This window comes from Antennarius striatus, chromosome 8, assembly GCF_040054535.1.
Source record: "Antennarius striatus isolate MH-2024 chromosome 8, ASM4005453v1, whole genome shotgun sequence".
In the NCBI taxonomy this organism is placed as follows: domain Eukaryota; kingdom Metazoa; phylum Chordata; class Actinopteri; order Lophiiformes; family Antennariidae; genus Antennarius; species Antennarius striatus.
Genome location: NC_090783.1, coordinates 23,666,733 through 23,680,916, shown reverse-complemented (window position 1 = coordinate 23,680,916; position 14,184 = coordinate 23,666,733). Strand labels below are relative to the sequence as shown.

The 14,184-nt window shown below is 40.7% G+C and overlaps 1 protein-coding gene across 7 annotated transcripts in view; it reads right to left on the bottom strand.

Annotated features, from left to right (window-relative positions):
- The window catches only part of rbm47 (RNA binding motif protein 47), a 32,452-nt gene extending 24,211 nt beyond the window's left edge, over window positions 1-8,241 (bottom strand). For all 7 annotated transcript variants that reach the window (XM_068321978.1, XM_068321977.1, XM_068321981.1 and 4 more), the window contains exons 1-2: window positions 8,061-8,241; window positions 7,342-7,593 (exon numbers count right to left, since the gene is read on the bottom strand). The gene's annotated coding sequence lies outside the window, so the exon portion shown is untranslated. The remainder of the gene's footprint in view (window positions 1-7,341; window positions 7,594-8,060) is intronic.
- Window positions 8,242-14,184: the final 5,943 nt, after the last annotated feature.

Below are 14,184 nucleotides of genomic sequence, written 5' to 3'. Positions count from 1 at the left end.
AGTCTTTGTTCTCTCTCATTTTCCACGTTCATCAACTCTTCAAAGTACTCTTTCCATCTTCCCATCACACTACTGGCACCTGTCAATAGACTTCCATCCCTATCCTTAATCACCCTAACCTGCTGCACGTCCTTCCCATCTCTGTCTCTCTGTCTTGCCAACCGGTATAGATCAGTCTCTCCCTCCTTACTGTCCAACATAGCATACAAGTCATCATCAGCTTCTTGTTTGGCCTTTGCTACCTCTACCTTCACCTTACGCTGCATCTCCCTGTACTCCTGTCTACTCTCCTCAGTCCTCTCAGTGTCCCTCTTCTTCTTAGCTACCCTCTTTCTCTGTATACACTCCTGTACCTCCTCATTCCACCACCAAGTCTCCTTATCTACTTTCCTTCCAGATGACACACCAAGTACTCTCCTACCTGTCTCCCTGATCACATTAGCTGTAGTTGTCCAGTCATCTGGAAGCACCTCCTGACCACCCAGAGCCTGTCTTAACTCCTTCCTAAAAGTCATGAAACACTCTTCCTTTTTCAGCTTCCACCATTTTTTCCTCTGCTCTGCCTTTGTCCTCTTGATCTTCCTCACCACCAGAGTCATCCTACACACCACCATCCTATGCTGTTTGGCTACACTCTCACCTACCACTACTTTACAGTCACTGATCTCCTTCAGGTTACACCATCTACACAAGATGTAGTCTACCTGTGTGCTCCTACCTCCACTCTTATAGGTCACCCTATGTTCCTGCCTCTTCTGGAAGAGGCAGGAACATAGGGTGAGGTTTTGGAACAAACAGTTCCAGAACCTCAAGCCTCACCCCTCCTCAATAATACAACCACACTACACACATAATACACAGGTGACTGTACAGGTGTGTTTTCTGGTGGGAATGCTTCCCTTCTAGTTTGGTGATAAAAAAAACTGCTCTACCCAAGAACATAGTGTACATCAACAGTAGTTGCCAGAAGGGAAACGTCCGTCAGCGCTGTGAAAGACTTCCTCATTCTAAGGTAGCTCAACCTCTATCAACCAATACTAGAATGTCTGTATAATTAACAGTAACTTAATAGATAGACAACACACACACACACACATAGACACACATAGTATCCCATATAGAAGTCCCACATTTTTCTTCCCCTTTTGCTGAGAATTTGGTCAGCTGACACTTGGGCCATGTGGCTTGTCACTAGCCAATGGCGGGCCAAGGGCACTGTGTGTTTAGGTGTTACAATCATTGCCAAGGTCAAGGAGACAAGGAAAGAGAGGGAGAGAGAGAGAGGGAGGGAGAGAGAGGGAGAGGGGAGACGTGTTAAAAAAGAACAGAAATAAATGCACAACAACAAGACGCAGAGTCATTCTCATGACTTCGAACCACAGTGAAGCCAATAATTATTTGACCGACAATGTCATGTAATGTCATCATGCGTGACCATCTCCTCTCCCAGCGCACAGTATCATGACTATTACCTGACCAAGCACAATACAACAGATTAGGTTTTGTTCGCTTAGTCTTAGCGGTAATCGGTCGTGCCAACACACACACACACACGAACACAGACACACACAGACACACACATAGAAAGAGAGAGAAAGATTGATTTGATTTTTAAAACAACATCCAAGGGAGATTCACGCAAACAGGAACACGCTTCTAAAAACACATCATATGAAATGTGGGCAAAATGTACCTGAATTAAACCAGACGCTGAGAACACCACGAAAGTCTGGGATGTACAAAGCATGTGTTGTTTTAAGTAGAAGGAATTTAGTGTTTACATGTAGTTCATCATTATTAAATGGCAGAATGATGACTAAGAATACAATATCTGTAAAAAAAAAAAAAACCAAAAAAGTAATAATAATATAGACGGCTCAAAAGAGATCATAAGATTTTGTCTTAGTAATTTACATGTCACCCATGGGCATCCTCTGGCGTTCTGTTCTCCTGGGGAGACATATTTCCCTGGTGCACACGCAGATCACAAGAGTGAGAGTGGATGTGAAACAGGCAGAGAAAAATCTGAATGAGAATGTGGAGTGATTCCATTTTGGCTCAACTAAATACAGATCCCTAAGCACACAGTCATGACTAAAAGGTTTTACTCAGTGGGAACAGCAGTTTTCTGATCAGAATATATAAATAATGAGAAAAGTTTAAAAATAGATCATTCATTGAAGATGAGTTCTCAGAGGCGTTTTATAATCCAGTGCACTTTATAATCCAGTGTACTTTATGTATGAAATTTAAAAAAAAAAAAGACCATTCATTGAAGGTGCGTCTTATAATCCAGTGCGCCTTATAGTGCGGAAAATACTGTACTGAACTTAACTTGTTCACCTGATTCCAAACTCATTGCTGTGCTGAAGACCACAGTGAATAGGTAAGAGAGAGAAGAGGGAGGGTGTGTGTGTGTGTGTGTGTGTGTGTGTGTGTGTGTGTGTGTGTGTGTGTGTGTGTGTGTGTGTGTGTGTGTTGGCTGTTATCACAAGATGAAGCGTTGCACCGGTAGTTTCATTCCTCCAAACCTACTCACTTCCACTCACCTCTCAACACCCCATGCATTTGGTTGCCTTCCATTCCAGAATCAAATCACCCGCTGCACACACACACACACACACACACACACACACACACACACACACACACACACACACACACACACACACACACACACACACACACACACACACACACATACACTCTCATTGCCCCACTGTTCAGACAACTAGCCCATTGTGTGTAGCAGCAGGTATGCAGAGAAGATCCTATTCGAAATAGTCAATTGGACGTTCTGTTCTAAGGGCAGGTTCACATATTTTCACGTCTATTTTGAGCCAATCAGAACCCTCAAAACAATTTTTAATTAGAATTGTTCCTGTTGTCAACATTGAACATAAATTGATCCGTAAAAACTCGTGACAAATGAAAATATGTGGTTCTGTGAAAAAATGTTGCAGATTTATCCTTATTCACCACTTTTGTGTGAATAAAATGATCGGGTTGGATCAGTTAAATGTAAGTATAAAGAATAATATGCAAAGTATACATTTTAAGTATAAATGCAGTTTTTTAAAGGAAGCGGAACGAGACTGTCAAAGGAGAGAACGGGTGAAGGAGAGAGGCGAGCGGGACACGAGGAGAGCGGATGGAGGGTTCAGCAGTTTTCCACACAGGGGGGGTGGACAAGAGGGGTTACAGTTAGGTCAAAGGTTGAACAGCAGAAGGGGGGGGTCTGGATGAGTGTTGATCCAGCCTTCACAGTGAGTGGATGTCACCTGTTTACACATTCAGCGTGGAACGGTCCCTCCACATTCTCACAAGAGAGACAATTGCACAATTTATCACTGCTGCTTGGAGAACATTGGAGAACTTTGGTCAACTAATATCTATCCACTCTGAGACATGTGCTTCTCCCCTGGTACAATGGAAGTGAAAGGGATTCTGATTACTAAATAACATGAAGTGTTAAGCTGTGGGCTCAATATTAATACTACATGCAGCTGAATAAACACTCCAAAAAGCTTCTTTTTTTTTGCTTGTTTTTGTGATAATGATGATTTACCTAACAAGGATCTATTGTGTTCAGTGAATATGACAGAAAGATTTACAGCATTATAATTAAACCAACATAAAATGACAACATAAAAAAACTACATCAGTCAGTTTAGAAAAACAATCTGGATGAAAAGCACACTTGGTGTTTTTTTAAATTTTCTGTGTCGGTCTTCTATCTGTGTTGTCTTTCCATGTTTTTCTAAGTTTCTGACTACATACAGTACTTTAAGTTTGAAATACAGTGCAGTTCATGTGTTCCAGGAACTATTAATGAATACTGCGATAGGGCTACGAACTATTCATCTTATTGTTTACGGTAATTTAAACATTTCTGAACCCCCCCCTATACTGATATTAAACCACCTTCTATCTGTATTACCTTTAAAACACTCTGATAAACTGTTTAAAACACTTTTGTGTCACGGAAGTCCAAGACTCACAGAACCCAGCACATTGCCTGATGCCGTCAGCCAATAGAATGCACGTATGGTGTCACGTGACCACCTACTAAAAATCCGTAATGAGGTGTACGTTGTTTCCTGTGTGGACGTGGACTATAACGATACTGATAATCACCACCTGGGGAAGAGCTGACTGTGTTGATAGACTCTAACCAATCAGAGCTGACCAGTCAATCACCAGGAGGAGGGACGTAGTGGAATCATGGGAAGTCTTTGTCAAATGGGAGCAAAAGATTTCTGTTAGAAATCAGAGCAGCTTTCCTATTTGTGGACGCTGAAGGAAGTAGTGTGACATCATGAGTCACAAAGTCTGTGAAGGCCCTTCTTCCTCCGCTTCGTGGTCATCCCACTGCATTCAAGTCCTGCCTTTCTATTGTTGTACTGTTGGTGGGTTATCTATTACTCTTTCTATTTGGTGTTGGTACTACTTTCTATGTGCTGGTGCTACTTTCTTTGTGTTTTTTTTGTACTCACTGTGCTGTGTGTGACGGACAAGTAAATTTACCTGACGGAACCTCCCTAAGGGATCAATAAAGTTCTATACAACTCTACTCTACTCTACTCTACTCTACTCTACTCTACTCTCTGGCTGCCACAACAATGGGAGAGCCAGGGCGTGTCAATAAGACCATCAAAAGCCACCACGAAGCCCTGATATGCTAATGATGGTCACTGGTAGGAGCGGCTTCACATGAATCAATCTGCTGAGTAGTTCTTTAGGGAAGTTCTGAATGAACCTGATTGTGAATAGGAGACAGTTGAGTCACTGAAGATCTGTTCTAAAGAACAGTTCTGGGCTCCATCTTTGATAGTCTACACTGAATAGATCATGTTAATTTTTGTAGAGGTGTGATGTATCACACAGCAGTGTTTGTGCCTCGTGGTTTTGCCGTGTTGGGGTTATTTCAGTGTCATTTTACTCATGATGTTACATAGTGGTTCATCTGAGATCCCAGTCCACCCACCCCCACTTCACAGACAGGTTCTCTTGATTTTTTAAAAAATTATTCCCCTATGAAGGATGAATAAAGTTCAATTCTTCTTTCCCTACTTCCTAATTTTTGCATGCGTAAATAAAATATAAATACTAAAAACAGTTTTCATGACATGAAACTCTGTTCTAAACTAATTTCTGCTCCCCCCCCCTCGCTGTGCTGCTGGTCAAGAGTTTGTCCTGATCAGAGCTCCAGAGGGAGGTGAAGGAAGGGGGGGTTGATAGAGGGGAAGAATGTGACCATTGTGCTTTCCAGGTATGTGTGTTTGTGACAAACAGAAAGAGAGGAGAGAGGAGAGACGGGGCGATCAGATCTAGTTACAGGTGTCTCATAAACAACACAATAGTGCTAACAGGTTCGTCTCTCTGCGTCTGTCGGCTGCATTTGGTTCTTTACTCTACAGCTTTAGGTTTCTGACTCAGTGCCGGCGGCTTTGTCTCCTACACACTTCCCTATTGCAAGGATGAAATGATCATAAGGCAGTCATGTGACATGATCATAAATTTGCATGTTAGCATTTTATAATTAACAATGTTTCTCTTCCTACAACTTCTGAACAATATTTTCTCATCACATATTAAAAAAAATAAAATATATATATTCTGTTTTTATTCCTGTTTTCCTTGTTTCTCCACTGTTGTCTGTCTTTGCTAAGGTCATACAAAGGAACAAATCTACATATAAATTCCTGTCTTTAGAAAACTCTTTGTCCTTTTTCGCAGTCACGGAATGTGAAACAGTGGGTTGAGAGATGAGTATCATTCTGAAAAATTGTTCACCTCTTCAACTTTTTTTTGTGTTGTTGTTGCAATGAGCCATCAAGCCACCACCACTTGTGTGAGAGACAGACAGGTAGAGAGGCACTAAGACAGGCAGACTAACGTCTATTTTTGGTTTTGTTTCAGTATGAAGCTGTTAAAACGGTTTTGTCATCACCTTATCAGGTCTGACCAGTGCTTCAACACTTGCAACACCTTCCACACACCCTAAAATTTAGGAAACACCAAGTTTTAGTTTCTTTTTTATTTTTATTCTTACCCAAAGCGGTCCACTTTTGATGCATTTTAGGCGACATTCTGAGTTTTGGAAACACAAACCATTGAAAACCTCATCCAAGGAAACGGACGTCACGCGAAACCTGGAATCACGACAACATGCTGCCAACACTTTACCCATACCAAGAAATGATCCACCTTTACTCACACATGGACATGACAGTAAATGATAAGCAGAGCAACAACAAAGAGGCAATGTTGGATCGTGCTGAAGAGTCAGCTGAGTCTACTACTACTCTTCCAATTTTGATTTTTCTGAACCGGCTTTGTAATCTTATTCTGTAGTGTTGATTTTAAAAGGGTGTGCTGAGAATCACTGCATTGGAATGCATGCGCCATTTGTGCAAATCTGCATACGGGGACGGTGAAGAAAATGTTGCTATGTGAAAGTGGGACTCTGAGTAGAAACATTTCCGTGTGAGCAGAACATTAATGACAGGGGTGTGTTTGCAGGTGTCCAACAATGGAAAGTTAGTAATGAAAGCTAATTGTTTCACCCATAAATCAATCTTTTTGTAAATTAAAAATTAGTATTGAAATGTTGTCCTATTCTTAGTTTTGAATTTCCCCTTTTTTTTTTTACAGTCCATATTATTTGAGAAGTAAAGCAAGAATTTAACAGCTAATGAAAGAGATCCTAATGTGATTTTTCGGTGAACATTTTCAAAACTTTCCACTTTCCCAAATGACAGCTTGCAAGTCCGCTCTTTGAAAGATCAGATGGACTTAAGATGACACGTAAATACTGTAACTGTGTATAAAACAAATGTACAGTATATAATATAATACGTCATGGAGAGGCACACGTGCAAGTTCAACAGGATACCTGAGGCTAACTAGTGCCCTGCTCAACCAGTTCCTGAAAGACACACACATGACAACCCGTCAGGACAGCAAATGATCAGGCACACACGCACACACACACACACACACGCATGCACGCATGCACGCACGTGCACGCACACACACACACACACACACATGCACACACCATACAATACAAATAAACATTGAGTCCCCTGTCCCATAACCTTGTAGTGAAGGTTATAGCAGTCCCAGCTGAAGAAATGTCCTTTTCAGATGCCCACTGTGCGTGTGTGTGTGTGTGTGTGTGTGTGTGTGTGTGTGTGTGTGTGTGTGTGTGTGTGTGTGTGCGTGCGTGTGCGTGTGTGTGTGCGTGTCTCCAGGTGAGAAAACACCAAACCCCAAAACAATGGCCTTACAGAACTATTAACATGAGAAAAAGACATGAAGAAAAGAAAGACACACCTGACAGTCTCCAGCTACCCTGTAGGATGATGGGAGGTGTAGTCACTGTGTTGTTAGTAGCTCTTCTACCACAATTCAGAAGGAAAAGTTCCAGGCTGTCACTTTCTCATCTTCTTTTCCTAGTCTTCTCCTGCGTTGCACCGCCTAGTAAGTTGTGTCCGACCTCTTGGACCTCTTGTTCGCTTGTCCAGACGTCTCCGGTCTTCAGTGACAGATCCACCGAAGCAAAGTCAGAGCAGATCTGAGACTCATCTGACAAAACACAGTGAGAGAGAGGGCAAGTCAGAGTTTCTGTTCTCCTTTCTGGGTGTTTTTTCAGGATTCTGACTCAGATCCTCTCTGTCCTGTCCTCTGCACCAGTCAAGACAGTCTTGGAGACGCAACAGCAGGAGACAAGAGGAGAGGGAGAGAGGAGGGGAGCTCACAAGGTCTCACAGCGGAGGAGAGAAGGGAAAGGGAGAGAGAGACAGTGTTGAAGGTGGCAGTATTGAAGGAAAGAGCTAGACACAGAGGGAGGGAGGAATGGCAGTGGTAATTAGTGAGTCTGTACCTGACTCTCACTGACATAAGCCCCACATTCCTCAGAAGCGTGGAGGGGGAGAGGTGAGGGGAGAGCAGAAGAAAAGAGAGGATAAAGTTCTGAACACACATCAGCACGCTAATGATCCCAGAAAATGCCTTCTCCTCCCCAAAACAAACACCAAAACCTGTTTCCTTACAGTACAAGCGCGGCTGACGTGTCCCTCAAATCAAGGTTGCATGATGTTGAGGCGCTCCTCTCCGTCCTGACAAATACCTCCTCTCCCGCAGTATTACGTCTCGAGGTTTAGTCTTTTCATATCAGAGAGGAAAAAAACCAAAAGAAACATTCTCTATCTTTCTACCAACCGTCTCCTTCTGTGTCAATCTGTGTTTGGTGTACACACTGCCTGCTCCTAGAACTCACCAAACCAGAAGCTGACTGACCAGATCCCTCCCTCCTATCATTCCGGATGGGAAATACTATCCTCCTCTATGTGTGTGTGTGTGTGTGTGTGTGTGTGTGTGTGTGTGTGTGTGTGTGTGTGTGTGTGTAAGCAACCAGACCTGAATCATGTCAGCCACAGCAGCATTCTAAACACCTAAACCCAAACCTCACCTAACGTACTCATTAGTGATCAGCGTACACTCAAGGTTGGCCCCTTCTTGCTCATTCACAAATACTTAAACTCCTGATGTCACGATGACAACCTGTCCTGACGTAGGTAGATACCACTATAATGATTGCTTTTACTAATAACCGCTCGCTCACGCATGCTCAGATTTCTTGTGTGTAACTGTCAGCATGAGAACGAACCCATGGAAACGTGAAACTCCAATGTTCCAGTTTCTCACCTTTGTTGAGGAGATTGTTGCTCTAAGCCTGAACGGCAAGAAAATAGTGAAGATGTGTTCGTACTGGTTCAACGGGTGTTGTTCCTCATTCTATTACTCTAGTCCTTTTTATTTATTCGCCTCTCTATATTTCCACTCATTATTCTCTGTCACCTTAACTCTGTTTGATCTTGTAGGGCACTTCAAACACGTCAGACCTCCCCTCATTCAACATTGTGTGCCAGTGTTAGTGTGCCTGTTTCTGTACATATTTGCCTATCTTAATTCCTAGAACTTCCTTCTTCCAGGATGGTGAGAGCGACGCCTGCGGAACGAGTACAGTATTTTCCGCACCACAAAGCTTTTCTCATACATAAGGCGCACTGGACTATAAGGCTCACCTTCAATGAATGACCTACTTTAAAACTTTTTCATATACAAGGCACACTGGATTATAAAGCGCACTGGATTAGAAGGCACACTGGATTACAAAATGCACCTTCAATGAACGGTTTATTCTCAAGCGTTTTCCATATATAAGGCGCACTGGATTATAAGGCGCACTGGATTATAAGGCTCGCCTTCAATGAACGGCCTTTTAAAAAACATTTTGTCATATATAAGGTGCACTGGATTATAAAGCACACTGGATTATAAAGCGCACTGGATTATAAAGCACACTGGATTATAAGGCACACTGGATTATAAAGCACACTGGATTATAAGGCTCACTGTTGGTTTTTGGGAAAATTAAAGGCCTTCAGGTGCGCCTTATAGTGCAGAAAATACTGTAATTGTTGGAGAGACAGAGAGAGACGACTGCTCTGGCCACTGACATCTGTGGTTGAGAACAGAAGTGAGGAAGCTGGATTTCCACGTAGAGTAACAACACACACACACACACACACACACACACACACACACACACACACACACACACACACACACACACACACACACACACACACACACACACACACACACACACACACACACACAGTAGGGAGTGTGTGTTTGAGAGTGGTACAAGGGAAACTGAGATTGAGTCAGAGGTGCTCATACAGAGAAATAGCGTTTCAACACAGTTGCTGAACTCAGGGAGGGGGCCGGAGCCGTTGGTGATGTTGCTCAATACATTTAATGCTTATTGAACAGAAATCACCGATTCTGAACTGGAACAAAACTCTAAATGCGTTCAGCAGTTTGTCCTTAACTTCCATCTGTTGGAGGAGAAACTGATATTTTAAAGATTTTATTTATTTTGAAACCAAGTTTTTACAGCGGGGGGCACTGTTGTCTCACAGCAAGAAGCCCCCGGATTCTATTCCACCTGGGGCATTTCTGTGCGGAGTTTGTTTGTTCCCCCCCCCCCTTGTCATTCATTCATTCATTCATTCATTCATTCATTCATTCATTCATTCATTCATTCATTCATTCATTCATTCATTCATTTATCTTCAGTATCCACTTTTTTGCTGTAGCCTATAAAGTTGATATCGTTGGTTTCTGGTTGTGTTGTATTCATGTTCTTTTGAAAAATGTTGATGTAATGGTGATTTAACATTTTATAAGTGAATACCTTAAAGTAAGTCATTAAATCCAGAGGCTGAAAGCTGAACTGGGTGCTCTTCCATAAAATACACTCTTTTCTGATTGTTAAGCCTTTAGTGAAGGTATGTGCTCTTTCAGCCATTTCTAGTTTTACTTGTTTCTTAACTGCCTCACACTGAACACAGATTGCTGTCGGTCTCTCTGGCAACAAAGAAATACAAGCAAAAAATATTGGTAAAAATAATCCAGGTTTGATTTTTCTGTGTTTGAGCATTGCAGAGATGGTCATCTGCTGTCTGCCATTATTTATACCCTTTAAGAAAACTGTATTAAACCTAATAAATAGGAGAAGAAACTGTAATCATCCTTCCATTATGATTTTTTAGACTTTTAGTTTTTATGCACATGCAAAAGCCACTGAGACATACATGTATGGTCTTTTTTCAAGGTGTAAACAAAAGCAAACTCTCCCCACAATAAGCAGCTCAGACCGTGACCTGGTTGGTAGACAAAGGGAAGAGAGACCTGAGACACAAACAGCTGAGATTCCCAGGAAAACGTTCCGATGATGCTCCAAAAACGCTCCACAGACGTACAAAAGACACGGGAGAAACACATCGATTCACCTGCAACGAGTCGGTCCAATCACGACACACACACACACACACACACACACACACACACACACACACACACACACACACACACACACACACACACACACACACACACACACACACACACACACACACACACACACACACACACACACACACACACACACACACACTGCCAGGAAAACTGAGAAAGGAGGAAAACCAGGATCATGTTGCTGTTGTTCACTGGTTTACTGAATTTGTAATGCCAAAGTGCTGCTGCCTAGAAGCTTACCTGCTGGAATCATTCATGGAAATGTTAATGTTCTGTGTTTTAAATATAAAAAAAATAAAAACATGAGAAATAATGTCTGTGTGAGAGAAAAAGAGAGAAAGCAAGAGAGAGAGAGAGAGAGAGAGAGAGAGAGAGAGAGAGAGAGAGAGAGAGAGAGAGAGAGAGAGAGACATCTGTGTCTAACTGACAAAGTTAAGTCCAGTTTTTGTTGTTGCTGTTTGATCGTTTTGAATTTGAAGAGAGGCGTCAAGAATAAAAAAAAGAATAGAACTCGATTATTAGTTATAGTTATACTTCAAATTCACAAGAATTTTCATTTCATATATAAATCCAAACAAAAGTCCCAAAGGGAAGTCCTACTTTACAAACTTTCTTTTCCAACGACTGAGAATAAAGAAGATTCCTACCTGATTTAAATTATTTCTAATCATTTAAATGTAAATGAGTTATAACACCCTCAAAAAACAACTAAAAACATATTTTATGTCTGAACTGGATCTAATCAGAATTCCGCTTAAACCCAGCATCAACTCATAAAGTTACATTTAAATGTTCAAAACTATATCGCTCCGTGGAGTCTTTATGCTTAAATTGGTAAAAAAAAACCAAAACAACTCCAATCCTGACCCAAATAACTCGACCGGCCCACACAAAGATGTGGCTTTAACCCCACCCAACAGCTTTGAGATGAACTGCAGCAGCAGTGGCATCATTGTAACATTATTGTTAACTTTATTGTGACCAAATGGGTGCAAATTCCCTCAGCTGGGATCCAAAACTCTGGTGGAAAGTTTTCCCAGAAGGAAGTGGGAAATGTCACAGCAGGTCATGGTAATGTTTGATTGTCCACATACTTTTGGACATATGTATAGCAGCACTATAAATGTAGTTCACTAACCTAGGTATGTTTAAAGAAATGTGACTGAGGGTGGTGTGGGATTGTGGGTGGTGTGACCCTGTACATAAATTTATTAGAAGGAGAGACTAAACTCCTTCAGTACTGTACGGCCTCCCGTAAAGATTAGCTCTTTATTGAGAAAATTCCAGGTCAGCTTACGGCCGCACCATCCGCCATCTCCAACCGGGCCGATTATTGAATCCACTCAAATTCACACACACACACACAACACACGGGGAGCAACTGGAGCCCTATTGTGAGGCGACATTGATGACGCGTGTTGGATGGGATAATCCCCCCAGCTGTACTCTCACACCCGTGGAGAAGTGAGGCTCATTTGGCCCCTAAAAATAAAAGAGCTCACAGGGGTTTTTTCCACACATTGATGACCTACCTCCTGGTTTTGTTTTGTTTTTCTTTTTCTCTTGGGTATTTTTAAGTTCTGGTGAGATAAGATGCAGATGTTATGTCCATGTCTGCTGATACCAGAGTTCATTCTGTACCTTGTTCATGCAGCAGAGCGCCTGATAAGAAGAGTCAAGTTCATACATTCATGATATTTGAGTACTCAGATCAAATGGAGGCGAGAAGCTGGTCACAAATGGATCACATGCTGCAGGAACGGAGTTATCACTGGCATAAACCGGGAAAACATCTCCCTCTGTTGGTTTGGTAAAAGCCATACATAGTCTTTGTTAACAGTTTAGAGTAGAGTATTACTTTATTAATTCCTTAAAGAGGTTCCATCAGGGAAATGCATTTCAGGATTAATTATAATTTTTATTTTCTTAAATTTTATAATTTTCATTTTATTTTTTTTTAATTTTATTTAATTTTTTATCTAATTTAATGTATTTTTAATTTTAATTTAATTTTATTTAAATTTAAATTTAATTTTTATTTTATTAAATTATAATTATAATTTTTAAGATTATTTACAGTCGTATCAGTCACCATTTGTGATTTTTTTTGCATGTCTTTTCCAAAACAACCATAAATTGTAAGAATAATCCAGAATTTGTTCATTATCAGTGAGGAACTCTTTGTTTGTTTGTTTTTATCTGCTTTTTTGTAACGTTCTGTAACTTTCTCAAATAAAAACTGATGAAAAAAATGAGGTGAAAAATGATCTACCAATGTCAAAGGAAAAGATGGAATGTAAAAATACAGTGTTTAAATTGAATTATTTTTATGTTCCTCTTTGTCGTATAATGACATCACTATTTATTATGCAATACTGTAAAAATAAATCCAGAACAAGTTAATATTTATTCACATTTAAATCTGTATTTACAAAGAGTAAACTATTCAGTAACACCAAGGACAAACATTTGAGTTCTATAGTTAATTATAAAAAAAAATTATGGATACTGCTGTACTCCTCAGCTATGTACTAATGAAAAATGTCATGTAAAACCATTATATGAAAGGGTTTTTCCTTTAATAGGCAAGAAAGCACACATATGCAAAGCTTATTATAAAAAAAATATTTTACAATTTCATTTATCTCATAAAATGAATCATAATTCGTTTGAATAAGTCCAGATTACAAACCCTAACAGGCCGTAAACGTTTTGCCCACGCCTGTTCTGGCATGTCAGATGACATTTCCCTCAGCGCAAGTTCTCTCATGCTGCTCCCGCCGAAAATAACACGTAGGCGGGATGTTAATGTGGGATTGGAACCAACAGGACATGTTTAACCTTTACTTTTATGCATACTCTCTAAGAGCACTTTGACACAACACAAATGAGGTGCACATTATGCAAGAAGTATACAGATCTTTTCCTGAATATGTATGAATACTCCGTGGCAGAGTCGTTAGCACTGACAGATAGAAGGTACTGGTTTTTATCCCTTTCTACACAGACTTATATATTCTCCCCATGTCTGTGTTCTCTCCAGGTTGACTAGTACAGTATTTTCCGCACTATAAGGTGCACCTAAAAGCTTTTAATTTTCTCAAAAATGGATGGATGGATGGATGGATACTCCATTAACCATTGTACTGTGAGAACTATGTACTTTATATTTCAAAGACAGTGTTTCAATGAATTCAAGCAAACAGCATAACCTTCTGCTTTATAATACTATATTACTATAAGTATTATATTTTATCCAAGAGGCTTTTCAAATACATTTAGCAATCA